The 14914-nt window shown below is 55.3% G+C and overlaps 1 protein-coding gene across 2 annotated transcripts in view; it reads left to right on the top strand.

Annotated features, from left to right (window-relative positions):
* The first annotated feature begins 1643 nt into the window (after positions 1–1643).
* PLS3 (plastin 3) overlaps positions 1644–14914 on the top strand; it is an 81623-nt gene continuing 68352 nt past the window's right edge. For both annotated transcript variants that reach the window (XM_064159095.1, XM_064159094.1), the window contains exon 1: positions 1644–1717. The gene's annotated coding sequence lies outside the window, so the exon portion shown is untranslated. The remainder of the gene's footprint in view (positions 1718–14914) is intronic.

Here is a 14914-nt window from a genome sequence, read left to right as displayed (position 1 = left end):
AGAAGCTGCATGGATATAATGCTGAGGGACATGGGTTAGTGGTAGTGGCTTAGCAGAGGAGGGATTGTGAGGTCTCGGTAAGGAGCTGGACTCGATCTCAAAGGTCTCTTCCAACCTCAGCAGCTCTGTAGTTCTATTCTGTGATCTATGAATGCGGATTTGCTTTTCTTCTAAACTAGAATCATAGAATCAGTCAAGATTGGAAGGGACCACAGGGATCATCTTTCCCCCCGCCATGGGCAGGGACATCCTACCTTAGGTCAGACTGCCCAGAGCCTCATCCAGCCTGGCCTTGAACACCTCCAGCCATGGGGCCTCAACCACCTCCCTGGGCAACCCATTCCAGGCTCTCATCACTCCCATGGTCTAGAAGGAGGTAATCAATACCTATGTTTTGTCCTGGTCCTGATGGAGATGACAATGTCAGGCTGCTGGAGCAGTTCCCCATTCGGGGAAACAGCTTTCCCCTTTCCTGGCCCAGCTCCACAGTGCAGCTCTTGTCCCCCTGCTTCCTTCTCTCCATTCACCTCCTCCTTCCCCTGGCAAATTGTTTGCTCTTTCTTTCTCAGTTCAGGGCCTGCTCTGCATTATCTTCTGTTCTGCACCTCTTCTACGTAAAAGCCTCCCTAAGGCCCTCTGTTTCCTGAGCTCTTCTAGTGATTTTTGGTGTGAATGTGTGCCAAATGTAGAAATTAGGGCATTTACAAGGCCACCTATCCCAAATCGGCCAGCTGGAGGCTGGGTGGGAAAGGCTGTGGCAGTGCTCGCTTCCCAGGGTCACAGACACAGGGTGCAAAGGTCTAGGAGCCCCCACCCTACCTACTCCTGATGGCAGCAGAGCTCTGGGCCAGCCCTTTGTTCCTCCTTGCCCAGTGTGCCCGCCGGCACCAGCTTCCCCTGAGCATCCTCGGCACTATCTCCTCTCCTAGGGAGACTGCAAGGGGAGCCCAGAGCTTCTCTCTCTGTTCGGTGGGGCTGAGGGATGCCGAGCTGCCCCACGCATGGCAGAGAGGATGCAGGCTTGCACAGGAAGAGGCATGCAGGAACAGAAGGGGGATGCCTGTAGGGGAGCAGAGATGTGTGCTTGGAGAAGACTGCACACAGGGGAAGAACAAGAGATACTTGTGGCACAAAAGGGACGCATATACAGGAGGGCTGCACGCACAGGATGTGGGATGCCTGCACAGGGGCTGGGATTCAGGCATAGCGGGCAGGGTGCGTGCACAGAGGGGTGCACACGCAGGAGGGATGAGTACGCAGGGGGGATGCATGCAGAGGGGGCATGAGTACACAGGAGAGATGCATGCACAGGAGGGATGCATGCACAGAAGGGATGAGTACACAGGAGAGATGCATGCACAGGGGGGATGAGTACACAGGAGAGATGCATGCACAGGGGGGATGAGTACCCAGCAGGGATGCATGCACAGAAGGTGCGAAGTCGGCAGTGCAGGAGGAGGGATGGAGGCTGAAGAGGAGGGACGTCGGCTGGGCAAAGCAGAGGAGGGCAGGACGGAGCGGAGCAGCCCGGCGGGGCCGGGACCGCGGCTCCTCCCCGCCCTGAGTGACTCCGCGGCCGCCTAATGGCCGCGCCGGGAGCTGGTGATGCGCAGCGCCGCGGCCCAATCCGGCTGGGGCGGCGGGCCCGGGGCGCGCCGAGCGCGGGCAGCGGGGCTGGGGCACGGCACGGCACGGCAGGGCTCGGCTCGCACGGGCGGTGAGTACTCCCGGCGGCTCCTCCAGCGCCGTTCCAACTCGCGGAAAGTTGCCCGCGCTCGGAGCTCCGCCGGCCCCGGCGCAGCATCCCGGGGGTCAGTGTTGGGGTAGCGGGGAGACGCCGACCGGCCCCGGCGGCTTCACGGGGCCCGGCCCTCGCTGCCGCCTCAGCTCCGCTCCCGTGTGCCCTGGCCGCCCCGGCAGGCTCCGGGACAATGGCGCGGAGCGGTGCTGCGGGACGCTAGGGACGCGCTGCCCGGGCGCCTCCTCGCCGCAGCTCCCAGCCCGCCGCCGCCGCCGCCGCCGCCTCGTCCCGCTGCGAAAGTTCCCCGGGCCGGAAGCCCCGCGGCTGGATGGGTCGGGGCGGGCGGCGAGGCTCGGCGTGGAGATGGAACGGGGCGGCAGGGCTCGGCGTCCCCATGCCCCCCGCCGCGGGCTCCGGGCTTTGTGCGGGCTGTGGGAAGCGGAACTGGGCTGCGAGTTCCCGCAAAGCGGCTCGGAGCCAGCGGCGGCCGCTCCCGGTTAACTTTCCGGCAGCAGTGTATGCCCCAAAGCGGGGACAGTGCCGGGCACCGCGGCCGCCTGCTGACCCAGCTGGAGCGGGGCGAAGCGAAAGGAGCTAGGGAGGCGGCCCGGTAGGTTTATTTTTGTACATCTCTAATTGGGACGGGGAGAGGAAATGTCACCCAGCTTGCCCCGAACAATGGCTCCTTGTTGGCAGCCTCGGAAGGAAAGGGACGAGCTCGGAGTTCCGCGGGAGGTGAAGCTCTCCACTTTGCTGTACATAGGAGAGGTTGGGGCAGCCTGGCATGGCTTTGGGCTCAACAGAGATGTTGAGGTGCTGGAAGGTGCCCAGAGAAGGGCAGCAAGGCTGGGGAGGGGCCTGGAGCACAGCCCTGTGAGGAGAGGCTGAGGGAGCTGGGGGTGTGCAGCCTGCAGCAGAGGAGGCTCAGGGCAGAGCTCATTGCTGATTGCTCATTACAACTACCTGCAGGGAGGCTGTAGCCAGGTGGGGTCAGACTTTTCTGCCAGGCAAGCAGCACCAGAAGAAGGGGACACAGCCTGAAGCTGTGCCAGGGCAGGTCTAGGCTGGATGTTGTTAGGAAGTTGTTGTCAGAGAGTGATTGGCATTGGAATGGGCTGCCCAGGGAGGTGGTGGAGTGGCCGTGCCTGGAGGTGTTGCAGCCAAGCCTGGCTGGGGCACTTAGTGCCATGGTCTGGTTGGTTGGGCAGGGCTGGGTGCTAGGTTGTGCTGGCTGAGCTTGGAGCTCTCTTCCAACCTGCTTGATTCTATGATTCTGTGGCATTGGAGTGCTCCCATGCATGGCCTCGAGTCTTTGCTGCCCGCAGAGGGAACACACCGCAGGCACCGCTCTTCTCCAGCTGTATGTTGGGTGCCTGAGTGCCAGCAGCGATGTGACACGTGGCTGGGAATCCACCCCCACCCGCTCAACGCTTCCTTGGGACAGGCTGCTTGTGTCCGCTCAGGAGCAGCATCCATACTTTCAAGCGGGGCATCACTTGAACTCCTTTATTTGGCTTCAGGGGAGCTGTTGGTATAGCTGCGAGCAAATGCCATTGAATCAGCCTCCGAGGTTGTTATTGCTGTTACACAATCCCAGTGGAATGCATCTGCACACAGAGCTAGGCTTCCTGTTTTTGGTCAGTCTGTAGAAGCGACTATAAAAGAGAATAGATACCTCCGATAAATTGCTTTTGCATGAGGACTCGGAGCCATTGTTCAAGCAGTAACACTTGCGACTGTTGCAGCGAGCCTGGTAACTTGAGAAGAAAAACCCCTTGATGCTGGGAGGCTTAGCCAGAGTAACTTTAAAGGCAACAGCTGGAGCCTGGACATAAAGGGGAACAGTTGCAGAGATAACATGTGTGAGCGCTGTGCATAGCCATGTGCCCAAACTCGAGCTGCTCTGCAAAGACATCTTGTGCCGGTGGCTTGTCAGTGCAGAGCAGCGTTTGCAGGGGATTAGTGGGCACCAAGGTGAGTGCCCTGGGTGCAATATCCCGGGGCCGATTCTTGCCCTGGGGGCGTTTGAAAGGGTTCTATGCGTGGGGTGTGCCTGTAAAGCGTTTAAATTCCTGACCTGCTGGTTTGCATCTGAATAAATCTTAATTCGAAACAAAAAAAAAAAGAAGGGGAAGAAGAAAGAGGTTTGTTATAAAATGATTTTGCTAAGAGAGAGCTTTTTTTGTTTGCTGTTATCACAGCCTGTGAATCTTGCCAGAAGTGTAACAATTTGAGGATGTTGCTTGGTGGTAACCAAGCTCCTTTGAAGGAATTCCTTGCTTGTGAAAGGTGAATTACTCATTCTTTGTCTGGGCGAAGAGATTGTAATGTGATTATTAAACTCGGTCCTTCGGTGCTCCATATAAAGAGCCCTGCTCAACCAGGGGCTTTGTTCTCTTATCAAAGCTAAGCTGACTAAATTTCCCCTCGTCTGAAGTAGGCAAACATCTCCCCAGATTAAAGAATGTCCCAAACTCCAGAAACCTATTTACTGGTTTTGCTGGATGAGGGTCACGGTGTGTGTGTGGGGAGGCTCTGGGGACTGATGGCTTCATTAGGTATTCAGCTGATGGACTGGGGGTAGCTGCAGAGGAACTCCTTCCCCTGGGGCTCCCCTGCTGACTTCTCTGCTCCGGGTTTCGATTGTGGTGAGATTAAGATGGGGAGTGAAGGAAGTGGAGCCTTGCATTTGCTGCTGAATCCACTCAGGAGGGACCTTCTAGTAACTCTTCTGTTTGCTGTCTGGTGCAGCAGCTTGACTGGCTTTGGAGAAATGGAAGTAGAGCAGTTCTGACCTGAAGGAAGCAAATGGAAAGGGTGTTAGGGGCAACGATTAAGCAGCTGGCAGTGAGCTGAGTGATCCAAGTGCCAGCTGAACATCTTCAGAGGTGAACTTGGTGTTGGGAGTATTGCCTCTGTCTGCTGTGTAATAGAGCTGCAAGTGCTCCACTGCTTGGAGCAGCAGTGCAGGAGCTGTGTGCTGGCTGCTGTGTGCAGTGTGATGTACTGGGGGAGGAGAAGAGCAGCAGTGCAGGAGCTGTGTGCTGGCTGCTGTGTGCAGTGTGATGTACTGGGGGAGGAGAAGAGCAGCAGTGCAGGAGCTGTGTGCTGGCTGCTGTGTGCAGTGTGATGTACTGGGGGAGGAGAAGAGCAGCAGTGCAGGAGCTGTGTGCTGGCTGCTGTGTGCAGTGTGATGTACTGGGGGAGGAGAAGAGCAGCAGTGCAGGAGCTGTGTGCTGGCTGCTGTGTGCAGTGTGATGTACTGGGGGAGGAGAAGAGCAGCAGTGCAGGAGCTGTGTGCTGGCTGCTGTGTGCAGTGTGATGTACTGGGGGAGGAGAAGAGCTCTTCTGTTCACATGACTGGCAGGGAGTTTAGGGAGGGTGTGACCAGCATCTTTCCATAGAGAAATCTCAATCCACTTCGTTGTCAAAGCACGTGGTAGTGTTCTGTTCAGTGATGCTAGTGATCTAATAGTGATCTGTTCAGCCTGGAGAAGAGAAGGCTCCAGTGAGACCTCAGAGCAGCCTCCCAGTACCCTAAGTGGCTCCAGAAGAGCTGGAGAGGATCTTTTGATAGGGGCTGGGAGTGCCAGGGCAAGGGATAATGGCTTTGAGCTGGGAGAGGGAAGAGTGGAGATGAGGAAGAAACATTTGAGAGTGACACTGGCACAGGTTGCCCTGGGAGGTTGTAGATGCCTCTTTCCTAGAGGTGTTGAAGGCGAGGTTGGATGAGGTCTTGAGCAGTCTGTGCTGGTGGGTGGTGGCCCAGCCCATGGCAGAGGCTTGGAATTGGATGATCTTTTAAGGTCCCTTCCAACCCAAACCATTCTATGATTCTATGATCTGTAGCAAGTTGATAACTTGGGAGGGCATCATTTAGCCCATGAATCTGTCTTGGTGGTGATACTTCAGGTGGTGGTAGCTTACTTGGTGACATTGCCCCCACGTACACCCTGGCCATGCTGTTGGTGACCTCTTTTCCATGGCAGCAAATCATAGGTGGAGAAGCACCATGAGGCTGTGTTTGCAGCAAACCCAAAGCCCCAGTCAGCTCTGCTTTAGAGTCAGTGTGTGGACTTGTGAAGTTAAATGTCTTCTACACCTTGTTCCTTCTTAAAGTTCTGAGTGCTGTGGGCTAGAACCCCCCCATCTGCCCTCCCCTTACAGGTTTGTTTTCTGGCATGGACACTGTCTGTGGCAGAGGAAGTGATGGTGAAGCAGCCTGGGTGCATTATTCAGGCCTGGGTTTCTTGTAGATGTCTGCAAAGCCCCAAGCTCACTTTGGTCAACACCATCAGTTCACCACAGCAGGGTGTTTGAATGGGAGCTCTCAACCTGCTGTGTTAACCCTGGGCCAGGGCCATGGCAATACTTTTGATCAAAGAGAGAGCTGGAAGGCAAAGGGGAAAGAGGAAGGACAGAGCTATCACCTGCAATGCACTTGGCAGAGGTGGCATTTATGTGGCTGCAACTTGGTTTGTGTCTGTGTGGCAGCAAATGGCAGGAGTTTGTATTTTGTTCTGGCTCTGGTTGTGAATATGCTCAGAGAAATCCACAGAATGGTCTGGTTTGGAGGTTGGGCCTCCAAAGGTCATCCAATCCAACCCCCCCCCTGCAGACAGAAGGGACATCCTCAACTGGATTAGGTTGCTCAGAGCCCTTTCGAGCTTCACCTTGAATATCTCCAGGGATGGGTCCTCAACCACCTCTCTGGGCAACCTGTTCTAGTATTTATCAGCCTCATGCTGCAGGACTTATTCCTAACACCCAATCTAAATCTGCTCTTCTCGAGTTTGAAGCCATTGCCCCTTGTCCTATTGCTGCAGATTGTCTCATCCCTGAAAGTAGTTCTGAGCTCCTCAATTGCAGAGATGCTGAGGTGCTGGAAGGTGTTGAGAGAAGGGCAGCAAGGCTGGGGAGGGGCCTGGAGCACAGCCCTGTGAGGAGAGGCTGAGGGAGCTGGGGGTGTGCAGCCTGCAGCAGAGGAGGCTCAGGGCAGAGCTCATTGCTGTCTGCAGCTGCCTGCAGGGGAGGCTGTAGCCAGGTGGGGTTGGGCTCTGCTGCCAGGCAAGCAGCAACAGAAGAAGGGGACACAGCCTGAAGCTGTGCCAGGGCAGGTCTATGCTGGATGATGTCAGGAAGTTGTTGTCAGAGAGAGTGATTGGCATTGGAATGGGCTGCCCAGGGAGGTGGTGGAGTGGCCGTGGCAGGAGGTGTTGAAGCCAAGCCTGGCTGGAGCACTTAGTGCCATGGTCTGGTTGGTTGGGCAGGGCTGGGTGCTAGGTTGGGCTGGCTGAGCTTGGAGCTCTCTTCCAACCTGTTGATTCTGTGATACAGATTGTCTCATCCCTGAAAGTACTTAAGACCAGGCTGGATGAGCAACCTGTTCTAGTGGGAGGTGTCCCTGCCCATGGTGGGGGAGGCTGGGACTGGATGATCTTTAAGCTCCCTTCCATCTCAAGCCATTCTATGCTTACCTTTGCTGAATCCCTGCTGCAGCCTGGAAGGGAGGCAAAGCAAAGCATGTTCCCATCTCTCAGGGCCAGCTGTTTAAACATGTGACTGCCAAGCTACCCACCTGCAGGCTGCAATAACACCTATTAATCTGTAACTTCTCACTGCTGAAGTTCCTTCTCCTCCAGGGGATGGCTGCAATATGCTGTGTCGATATTGACTGATTGCTGACTCGTGCATGATCAGCACTTCCCTGCTATTGTGCATAAGGAATTCTGGAATATCCTTTTGGACATTGAGCTCACAAAGTGATTAAAGTTGCTAATTACATTAAAAAAAAAGAAAGCCCCAAAGCACAAAAAAAAACCCCAACCCAACACACCAAACAAACTCAGACCTTACAAACATGAACCCAGAACTTCTCCCACCGTGTCTGTGTGTAAGGTGAAGTGAAATAAAAAGGCTTGCCAGATACCTGCCCAGCACACACAGACCTAAGCCTTCCTGAATGGGTTTTCATACAGTCAGAGAATGGTTTGGGTTGGAAAGGACCTTAAAGGTCACCCAAGTCCAACCCCCTGCCATGGTTGTTTAAGCTCTCATCCAACCTGGCCTTCAACACCTCCAGGGAGAGGGCAGCTACAAACTCCATGGACAACCTCTGCCAGTCTCTCCCCACCCTCACTCTCATCAATTTCTTCCTCTTATCCACTCTCGCTCTCCCCTCTCCCAGCTCAAAGCCATTGTCACTTGTCCTGGCACTGCCAGCCCTTGTCACAAGTCCCTCCTCAGCTCTCCTGCAGCCCCTTCAGGTACTGTAAGGCTGCTCTAAGGTCTCCCTGCAGCCTTCTTTTTTCCAGGCTCAACAGCCCCAACTCTCAGCCTGCTGCCATAGGGGAGGTTCTCAACCCTCTGATCATCTTGGTGGCCTCCTCCTGACCCTCTCCAGCAGCTCCAGGTGGTTCTTGTGCTGTGTTCCCCAGCACTGGAGGCAGTGCTGCAGGTGAAGGCTGAGCAGAGCAGATTGGAGGGGCAGAATCCCCTCCTTGTGCTGCTGCTCTCCCTGCTCTGGCTGCAGCCAGCACACAGCTGGCTCTGGGCTGCCAGTGACCAGTGCTGGCTGCTGGGCACTTTGGCACCAGCTGACAGCCCCTTCCAGTCCTCCTTCTCAAGGCTGCTCTCATGTTGCAAAACGTGAGACAAATTGTTTCAGTGAGGGTGCTGCAAGGTCATATCACGTCAGTGACTGCTTGGGTGGTCTAATGGGTGTCACAGTGTCACCTTTCTGTGCCCCATCCCTGGTCTCCAAACCCTTTTGATGGGCACCTGGTGGCAACTTTGCACATATAATCCTCTTGGCACCTCTGGCCCTTAGTTATTGTGCAGGTAGCAGAGGCTGTGTTTGTGGTGAGTGGATCTTGTCTGAGCTCAGCCTGCATTGCTGCTAGTGAGAGGGGATGTGGAAGGACAATTTCAGCTTTGACCCTTCCCAGAGGGTTGCTCAGGCTCACAGCACAGTCACCTTTCTTGCCTGCACTGTTAAAGCCCTTTCCTGCCCTGCAGGCAACTACTACCCTTGCTGCTGGTAGCTGAGCAGGTGGGAAGGATGAGAGGTTTGGTCTCATGAGTTGGGTGAGGGTCTGACATCAGGGCTCGGGGTGGTGTGGCTGGGAAAAATGATGCTCCCTGCCCATCCTGGAGGCTGTCTACAACTATCTGAAAGGAGGTTGTGGCCAGGTGGGGGCTGGTCTTCTCCTAGGCAACCAGCAATAGAACAAGGTGCTGGAATGTGTCCAGAGAAGGGCAGCAAGGCTGGGGAGGGGCCTGGAGCAGAGCCCTGTGAGGAGAGGCTGAGGGAGCTGGGGGTGTGCAGCCTGCAGCAGAGGAGGCTCAGGGCAGAGCTCATTGCTGATTGCTCATTATAACTACCTGCAGGGAGGCTGTAGCCAGGTGGGGTTGGGCTCTGGGCTGGGCTGCCCAGGGAGGTGGTGGAGTGGCCATGGCTGGAGGTGTTGAAGCCATGGCTGGGGCACTTAGTGCCATGGTCTGGTTGGTTGGGCAGGGCTGGGTGCTAGGTTGGGCTGGCTGAGCTTGGAGCTCTCTTCCAACTTGGTTGTTTCCATGATTCTATGTTAAGGCTGGAAGAGACCTTTGAGTCCAAGCTCCCCCAGAGCTCACGATGCCACCACGCTGCTGAGCCACTGACATTAACCCACATCCCTCAACATCACATCCATGCAGCTTTTAAACACCTCCAGGGATGAGGTGTGCAAGCCTGCCGCGGCGCTGGGAGCGGGCAGGACCAGCTGCTCAGCCTGCTCTGCCCTCTCTGGGCAGCTCTGTTCCCACCAGAGGGGTGTGCACCTCTTGGGACAGGATGCTGAGCTGTGCTGGCCAGTCCTGTGCCCAGCCACTCACACTCAGCCCCTGTGGCATTTGCTGGCCTCCTGGGAACCTGCCATCTGTTGGCTTTTTTTGGTGAGAGATAAAACATGCCAGGGCTGACCAGCAAGTTCTGCCTGCCTCCCCTGGGAGCCTGAGATCATCTGTGGCTCCTCTGACACCTCCTGTTTTACCTTGGCCTCTGGCAGGGTACCACTTGGGCTGCTCCAAGCTGGTCGTGTGAGTGGCACGATGATGAGGAGGTAGCCTTCATAGCTCCCAGGACAGCAGGAGCTATTGAGAGCCATTTGCCCCCCTTCTGCTCATTGTTCTGCTTGTTCCTGGTTTTCTCCACCTTCCAGCAGCTGTGAGGGTGACTGCTGCCCATGGAAATGCAGCCTTCCCACCAGGTGGACTGCTTGCCTTGGGTCCTCTTCTTTAGGATCATGGAATCATGGAATTGTTTCAGTTGGAGAAGCCTTTTGAGATCTTCAAGTCTCAACTGTCAGCCAAACACCACCGTGGCCACAGGTTTCTTGAACACCTCCAGGGATGGGGATGCCACCACCTCCCTGGGCAGCCTCTGCCAATCCCTGACCACTCCTGCAGCAAAGATGTTCTTCCTAATCCCCAACCTGAACCTTCTATGGCACAGTTTGGGGCCATCTCCTCCTGTCCTGTCACCTGATACTTCTCATTTTCCATCTCTGAGGTCACTTTGGTGGCACTGCTTTGCCTTTTTGCAGTTCCAGCAGCAAAGACATTTCCCCCAGGCTCCAACCTAACCCTCCCCTGGCTCAATTTCAGGTCATTCCCTCTCTCTCTATCACCTGACACTAAGGAGCAGAGCCCAACCCCCACCTGACTGCAGCCTCCTTGCAGGGAGCTCTAGAAAGCAATGAGCTCTGCCCTCAGCCTCCTCTTCTCCACACTAAACAGCTTCAGCTCCCTCAGCTGCTGCTCCTCAGCCCTGTTCTCCAGACCCTTCCTCAGCTTTCATGTGCTTCCCTGGCCCTGCTTCTTGAAGTGAGTGCCCCAAAACTGAACCCAGAGTACAAGGTGTGGCCCCCCCAGTGCCAAGTCTGGGCTGTTTATGTGCAGTCATTGCCTTGCTCCTGCTGGCTGCATGATTGCTGACTCAGGCCAGGCTGCTGTTGGTCTCCTTGGCCACCTGGGCACACACTGGCTCATGTTCAGTTGCTATCAGCCAGCACCCCAAGGTCCTTTGCTGCCAGGCAACTTTTTCTGTGTCCCCCAGTGCCAGCTGGCCCCATGCTCACCCACTGCTGTGGAGTGATGTCCATGTCACTGGGGGTGAGCTGACTCCTCCTGCAGCATCCAGACCATCCCCATGGGGTGCAGCAGCCTGTGCTCTGCTGCCATGTGGCAGCTGGTGTGGAAGAGATGAAAGGAGGATGGGTTTGACGTGCATCTGAGGATGTGGGGAGCAAAGCAACTGTTGGAAATGGGGAGCTCTGGCTAGGACTGCTGCTGATGTCAATCCATATGGGCCATATGCTTCTAACCAGCCTCCTTGTCTCATTTCCTCCTCTAAAAGGCTTACAGCTGTTTCTCCTGCCTCTTCAGTAGGGTTTTTGTTCCTGTAAAGAGTGACAGCTCACAGATGCTGCTGGGAGCTCCCACTGCATAGCTGGGAAGAGACTCTCTCCCTGTGGCCTTCAAGAGGAGCTAAGGTGTAGTGTCTCTGCAGGACCCCAAATTTCTGATACTCTGAAGTAAGCTTTGAGGTTTTTTAAGGCTGGAAACAGAATTTGCTGACTGATTTGTTGTTTGCATGGCACACACTGCCCTTAGGGAGGGAAGGAAGAGGACAGGTATTTGTTGCTGTCACTTTGGGAAGAAGTCATGTTGGCCATGCTCTGCTGCTAAGAGGTTTTCAACATCCAGTGTTGCTGCTGTGCTTACAAAGTCTAGGTTGAACTTCCAGGTGGGCAGCAGAGCCAATGGCATCCTGGGCTGGCTCAGGAGCAGTGTGGGCAGCAGGACAAGGGAGGTTCTTCTGCCCCTGTGCTCAGCACGGCTCAGGCCACCCCTGGAGTGCTGTGTCCAGTTGTGGGCTCCTGAATTCAAGAGAGCTGTTGAGGTGCTGGAAGGTGTTTGGAGAAGGGCAGCAAGGCTGGGGAGGGGCCTGGAGCAGAGCCCTGTGAGGAGAGGCTGAGGGAGCTGGGGGTGTGCAGCCTGCAGCAGAGGAGGCTCAGGGCAGAGCTCATTGCTGTCTGCAGCTGCCTGAAGGGAGGCTGTAGCCAGGTGGGGTTGGGCTCTGCTGCCAGGCAAGCAGCACCAGAAGGGGACACAGCCTGAAGCTGTGCCAGGGCAGGTCTATGCTGGATGTTGTTAGGAAGTTGTTGTGAGAGAGAGTGATTGGCATTGGAATGGGCTGCCCAGGGAGGTGGTGGAGTGGCCATGGCTGGAGGTGTTGAAGCCAAGCCTGGCTGGGGCACTTAGTGCCATGGTCTGGTTGGCTGGGCAGGGCTGGGTGCTAGGTTGGGCTGGCTGAGCTTGGAGCTCTCTTCCAACCTGCTTGTTTCTATGATTCTAGGATTCACAGCACTGCTTAGGTGTTTCCCTTCTTCCTAAGCAGTCCATCACCAAAGTCCCTCCAGGCTGTGAGAGTTGGAACTGTTTAGCTCCAACTCAAACCCCTCAGCACCACATCTGATCACTATGAATCACTGTGGTTGGAAAGGACCACCAGCATCAGCCAGTCCAACCTTCATCCCAGCAGCCTTCATCACCAGACCATAGCCTCAAACACTACAGCCACTCTCCTCTTAAACACCTCCAGGGATGGCAACTCCAGCACCTCCCTGGGCAGCCTATGCCAGTGCCTGAGCACCTGCTCAGGAAAGAACTTCCTCCCAACAGCCAACCCAAACCTCCCCTGATGCAACTTGAGGCAATTTCCTCTTGTCCTAGCATCAGTAACTGGGGAGAAGAGACCAACTCCAGCCTCACCACAACCTCCTTTTAGGTAGCTGTAGAGGGCAATAAGGTCTCCTCTCAGCCTCCTCTTCTCCACACTAAACACCCCCAGCTCCCTCAGCTGCTCCTCACAGGCCATGTTCTCCAAACCTCTCCCCAGCCTCATTGTCCTTCTCTGCCCCTGCCCCAGCACCTCAGTGTCCCTCCTGTGCTGTGCTGACCCAAACTGGACACAGTGCCCGAGGTGTGGTCTCTCCTGCCTCATCCTCCCAAGGCTCACACTGCTGTGCAAGGAGCCACAGGTTCCCCCTGTCCAAGCCCTCTTCTCAGCCCATGTTCTAGATGATGCTTTAGAAGCTGCTGTTGGAAACGGAAACTAAAGCTGCTCTGCTGTTGCCTTCAGACCAAAGTGCACAGGATAAGTCTGGCCCTTCCCTCAATTCACTTTTCATAGCCTCCTTTGTTTTTAATTTATATCTCTTTTTAGTCTAAATTCCTCCCATCCTCAAAATAGCACCGACATCAGCCTGCAAGCACAGCCTGCCAGACGCTGGTCTGGTGGCTTAGGGTGGCTGGTTGGCCTGCCTGGAGGTGACCCCATCCTGCAGAGGCTTGGATTAAAAATAGCCTTTCTTCTCAGCAGGCTGAAAACTTGACACAGCATAGGCATGGTGTGGTTTCTTGGGGAGGCTGGCAGCCACAGCAAGCCCTTCAGCTGGAAAAGCAGAGGCTCACAGGATGTTAGGGATTGGAAGGGACCTCTATGGGTGGGCTCAAATCCCCACCCTGCAAGAGCAGGACCAGAGAATCCAGTTCAGGTCACACAGGATGTTAGGGGTTGGAAGGGACCTCCATGGATGGAGTCCAATCCCTCCTGCAAGAGCAGGACCAGAGAATCCAGCTCATGTCACACAGGATGTTAGGGGTTGGAAGGGACCTCCATGGATGGAGTCCAATCCCTCCTGCAAGAGCAGGACCAGAGAATCCAGCTCATGTCACACAGGATGTTAGGGGTTGGAAGGGACCTCCATGGATGGAGTCCAATACCCTTCTGGAAGAGCAGGACCAGAGAATCCAGTTCAGGTCACACAGGATGTTAGGGGTTGGAAGGGACCTCCATGGATGGAGTCCAATACCCTTCTGGAAGAGCAGGACCAGAGAATCCAGCTCAGGTCACACAGGATCACAGGATGCTAGGGGGTGGACAGGACCTCTGGAAACCATCGAGTCCAATCCCCCTGCCAAAGCAGGACCATAACACATCCAGACTGGGATGAAAAGGCTCCACAGAAGGAGACTCCACAACCTGTCTGGGCAGCCTGTGCCAGGGCTCTGGGACCCTTACAGTCAAGAAGTTCTTCCTCACGTTGAGGTGGAAGTTCCTCTGCTGTGGTTTCCATCCATTGCTCCTTGTCCTATCCCAGGATCACATTCTGTGTTCCACAACCTGGGCAACCTGTGCCAGTGTCTCACCACCCTCACTGCAAACAACTTCTTCCTAACATCCACTTTAAATCTCCCCTCTGCCAGTTGGCTTAGGCAGTTGTTAGGAAGCTGCAGAGGGGCCTGGAGCAGAGCCCTGTGAGGAGAGGCTGAGGGAGCTGGGGGTGTGCAGCCTGCAGCAGAGGAGGCTCAGGGCAGAGCTCATTGCTGTCTGCAGCTCATTGCTGAAGGGAGACTGTAGCCAGGTGGGGTTGGGCTCTGCTGCCAGGCACCCAGGGACAGAAGAAGGGGACACAGTCTCAAGTTGTGCCAGGGCAGGTCTAGGCTGGATGTTGTTAGGAAGTTGTTGTCAGAGAGAGTGATTGGCATTGGAATGGGCTGCCCAGGGAGGTGGTGGAGTGGTTGTGCCTGGAGGTGTTGAAGCCAAGCCTGGCTGGGGCACTTAGTGCCATGGTCTGGTTGGTTGGGCAGGGCTGGGTGCTAGGTTGGGCTGGCTGAGCTTGGAGCTCTCTTCCAGCCTGCTTGATTCTGTGATTCAAAGGAGCGCAGCAGTATGCTGGGAGGAGGGCAGGGAGCCTCTGTCTGTTGCCTGCTCCACAAACTGTTTACTCCTGCTCTGCCCTGTGGGCCTGGAGCAGATGATGTGGATTTGTTGATCAGATGTCTCTAAAAAAATGCCTTTTTTCCCCCTTCAATTTTGCAGGCTCTGCCTTGGCCTCTTCAGTGTCTGTTTCTTCCATTCTAGGCTAGACTGTGAAAAGCCCTGCCATGAAATATTGTCTCTTCTGAAACCTTTGTAAACAACCATGAAATTGGCTGTGGAAGAACTCTAGAAGGATGTCTTTTTTTTTTCCCTCCCAAAGCCTAGGGACAGAGCCTGCAGGCTTTGCCTGATTCAGCTTTCAGCTGCATGTTTTCAGTTCAGCTGCAAGTCAAGGGGCTGTTTGTTCA

The sequence above is a fragment of the Pogoniulus pusillus genome, chromosome 19 (assembly GCF_015220805.1).
Source record: "Pogoniulus pusillus isolate bPogPus1 chromosome 19, bPogPus1.pri, whole genome shotgun sequence".
Taxonomy (NCBI): domain Eukaryota; kingdom Metazoa; phylum Chordata; class Aves; order Piciformes; family Lybiidae; genus Pogoniulus; species Pogoniulus pusillus.
This window is presented reverse-complemented; position numbering and strand designations above follow the sequence as displayed.